Genomic DNA, 4,293 nt, shown 5'->3' on the forward strand with positions numbered 1-4,293 from the left:
AAAAACCCAGGCTGAGCTGCTTTAACTACTCTCTGCAGCAGGTCCATAGTTGATTCCTTGTGGTGACTTTATAAACCCTTGTTTACTTCTTCAGTTTTGCACAACTAAAGGACGTTTATGCCTTGTGCTGGGCTCCCTCTAGTCTTAGGTAAAGTTTGAATGGTTCAGAGGTGGCTTAAAAAGGTGATGCTAAAAAAACCCATCCCTCTGCTGCTGGATCGCTCTGCCTAAGGTCTGCTAAAGCATAGGATGGTGGGTACTTTACAGAGACGTTTGAGAAAGAAGAGAAATGAGACTCCTCAGATCAGCGCTCTCACTTTCCCCAGCAGCAGCATTTTAATGTCTATGTGATTGGAGTTTTTCCTTTTATGAGTTTTAAAATTAGTTACTTTTCAATCTCAGTCACCTTTGAACTTCCTCTCTTCTAGTTTTATGAAAGAGCATAAAAAGAACGGCCTGATTGTACTGTATCTTTCTATTGCATCCCCTTGTATCTGTCTGCTCTCTAAACTGAGCATGAAGTTTCTCCAGTCTCTCTCTGTCGGAACACTTACATGTGACTTGTTATCACCCATCTTTAGGCCCATGCCCTTTGTTTCAACTCTATCTGTTTTTATTGAAGGTGAGTGGAACTGAACATATTATCTCAGGTGGTGACATTACTGTTAGGTTCCCACCCATCCATTTTGCAACCTCACGCTCATGTTTGCTTCTTGGTTTTTAATGACCGCTTTTGCATTCGGAGCTAGAGCTGTCCTTAACAAACTCTCAGCACGGTTACTCGGCTCATTTGTCAGCTGCGCTACTTAATTGATTGCTCTTCGAAATATAGACCCGGTTTGTTTTCCTGCAAGTCTGCATCCAGTTGCAGTTGTGAGGACAGAGTCTCACCTGGCCTCCTGGTGCTTGCCAGCCTGCCGAATTTTGAGCGACCTCTGACTTCTCTGGCCTGCAGAGAGTGAAGTGATTTTGTCACTGTTCTCCCTGGGCAGGTGATGGAGGGGGTCGCTGCTTTTCCAGATGGCTGCCTAGATTTAAGTAACATGAGGCTGGAAGCTGCCTGCTGGGGGGCGAGGTTAGACCTCCCGTGTTTGAGGTGTCACAGGCAATGGCAGCTTAAAGACAGGGGGAGACAATGATTTCTAGAAAGGGACCCCTGTGTGTTTGCATGGGCAGGGCGAAGGGAGCCGCTCGCACCTGAGCTGGGGGAGGATTTGGGCTGCTGTACCCATCGACCTGTCACGGGGAGGGATGCTCTGCAAAGTGGGCTGGGTCGATCCGGGGGGAAGATGCAGCGGCTGGGAGGGTGGCGGAGAGGTGATGGGATGTGCAGGGGCTGAAATGCCTTGGTATCCTCAGGACACCCCTTTCCCACCTCCCATCACCCCGGGGCACGAATGCTTCTTGTCTTCCGTCCATCTGCTTTACAGGTCCTGGGGTGCTGCTGGCTCTTTACCTCGTGAACCGTCTCACTTTTCGGTGTGCTTCTGGCGTGGAGGCTTTAGGGGAAGCACAAGGCATGTCCCGGCAGCTGTTGCTGCTTCAGATATCGTGTTCCTGATGGAGAGCCCTATCCGGGGATTGGCTCTCCCCACAGTCAGGTAGCCGTGTGCTGCTCCTGCCTTAGCAGTGCCTGTCAAAAAATGTTCCTTACAATGCTTGCAGCCCTCTGGCAATTGGTAGTAGCAGCTGATTTGATTAAGAGACCACCTCTCTTTGCATCTTAACCAGCCGTTTCCAAATTCCTTCAAAATCTCTGGGTATAGTCCACTGTGTCCCACTGACTTTCTGCTCTTTAATGTCACTTTTCCCCATCTCTTCTGACAGAACACTCCCTTTCCCCCACCCCCTTCAGGATAAATAGCATTAAATACTGAGGAATCTCCTCAGCATCCTGTGCAAGGGAAAAAAAAAAAAAAATCTGCTTGCTTATGTAGCTTTTCTGCAGTGTCCTCGTCCTTGCTTGCTGGTATCCCAGTGAACTAAATGATTCCCCCAGAGGTTTTCTGGTTTTGATAAACTGAAAATACCATTTGTTTTCTGGTTTTTGTTTTGTTTATCTTGGCTACCTACTGTCCCAGTTTCATGACAGCCATCCTGATGTAAATTTGCTCCCTACCATCAGTAATTTATGTTCCTTTACATCAGCTCTGCCAGGGTTAGCTTTTCATCTTCTGAAGGATTATTGAGGTTGTAGAGAGATTTGGGCAGGGACTGTGGTTTTGTAGTGTGTGTGTTTGGTGCCTCTGATCCATGGCAGAGGCCCTTGCAAGCTGTCACACCTACAGCTAATACCTGTGGTGTGAACTGTGTTTTCCCCCGAGCCTGTCCTCTTAGCCAGGCAGTGTCTCTCCTCCATCGTTTGTGGGAAGTCTGCACGCTCTGTCACTGTAAGATTTCCTAAATAACCTCTCATGACTTAATTTTTTTTTTTCTTTTCGCTTTTGACTCTCAGGACTGGTTTCTTTATTCTGTGTGTTGGAAATCCCCCGTTATAAAACTTAGTGTTGTGGTGCATTTGTGCTTTGTGACCCTTGCCCCTTCCTCTGAAGGCACAGTAACTGGTACTGCTCCATGGCCCCTCACATCTTCTGAAGCTGGTCCTTCTTAAGAGCCGAGGGAGGATCTCTCCCCTGTGCCTCTGTGCTCTGGCTCGCGTTGGTTAAGCGCCTGGGAGTCTTCTCTAAAATCCTAGTTCTGATCATGATACTGAACCAGTTTTAGCTGCAGACGCTGCTCATTTCTTAGTTAGCTGCTTCTTTGAATTCCTTTCCCGCTAAATGCGATGGTTTTGATAAGAGGCCATGGCCATCACAGGGACCGCTGACAGCCTTTGCTTCTCAGGATTTACTCGTTTCCTCAAACAGGGTGCTGGAACAACTTGAAAAAAGTCAGTTTAGCTGAGAGAGGCTGGAACGGAGGAAACGTACCCGTGCTGCTGGTCTGGGGAGGGGGGGAGCTGGCGAGGCTGAGGAGCCGTGACCAGGGGGTGCAGAACTCTGCCCCGACTGAGGGCGAGGATGCAGCCCTGGGCATCGCTACCCCCTTGCCACTGCTCCGCCTCTCGGCGGGGAGACGGGCCAGAGCGTTTCCAGTAGGGAGCCATGAGGGACTGGTGTTGTCTTGGCCTCTTTCTTCCTCGTCCTCATGCCCTCTCCCCACCTCCTCATTTCTGCACCCAAACTGAGGAAAGACCCGGCCGTCTTCCCGGAGGGCGGCTGCTTCCCCAGCCGGCGGGCAGCGTGGGGGGAGTGAAGGCAAGGCAAGGCAGCCGCGCGGAGGCTGTGTTCCCTGGTTGAGCACAGGGCTGAGGCTTCGTGTAGCTCTGCTGCACCAACATTCGCAGGGATGGCTGCTCGCTGTGAAACTGCAAGGGTCGGGAGCAACGCAACCGGGCTTCCCTCACTTACCAAAAATGCTGTTGTGTTGGCCGGAGGTAAGCAACAACAACTCTCTTTCCTTAAGCCATGGTGGGATAGCCTCAGCTGCAGCTTTGAAACTCAGCAGTAACTCCTAGTGATTTCCTTTTTCTAACTTTTTAAATTCTCTTTTCACCAGTTACAGGGGGAAAACAATAATTCAGTCTCCAATAGAAGCTGTCTTTGCCAGAAGTGAGTTGGTAGTTTTGGTAGTTTTACTTGCTGTGGAACAAGCTGTATTTGCTTGTGGCTACTGCACAGCAGCCTTCGAGTTCAGGGAAGCGATGTGGCTTCTCTGTTGTTCTGAAATGGCAGGATTACAGTTTCACACTGGGCTCTTTCTACGAGGAATGGGCTGTTTCATTTGGAAGTAGTTGTTCTGAATGTGCATAGTATTTCCGAGGTGTGATCAGGGGGACCCTGAAAACTGGGTCTTTCTTCCAGTTCTTTCAGTTAGTCCAGCAAAAGCAATTAGCTTTCCCTGTAAAGTGCCACCTTCCTTTTTTTTGAAGTGCATTATGCAGAAACCAAACATGCTTGCAGACTTCCCTGCCTTGAAGAGTACTCGGTGCGCATCACACTCTTTTGTGGGTTTTCTTGGGGTAAAAACCTTTTAGCCTGTATCAGTGTCAAGTTAACACAGAAAACGCGTTACAGAAAAATATGATAAGTACTACAAAACCTAAATATCGTATCCATGGGAAGTTATTTGTGGGTTTTGAAGTATGTTCTCCAACCCCAAAATGTTGGGAAGGGTTTGGTAAGACCAGTCCTCTTGCAAGGTGTCCAGCAGCTGGTTCCCGAAGCCTGCATGCAGGATCCTCCTGCTGGGCATCTCTGCTGCATGGAAGCAGGAACTGTCACAGTGTGTGTG

This window comes from Pelecanus crispus, chromosome 1 (assembly GCF_030463565.1).
Source record: "Pelecanus crispus isolate bPelCri1 chromosome 1, bPelCri1.pri, whole genome shotgun sequence".
NCBI classification, from domain to species: Eukaryota; Metazoa; Chordata; class Aves; order Pelecaniformes; family Pelecanidae; genus Pelecanus; species Pelecanus crispus.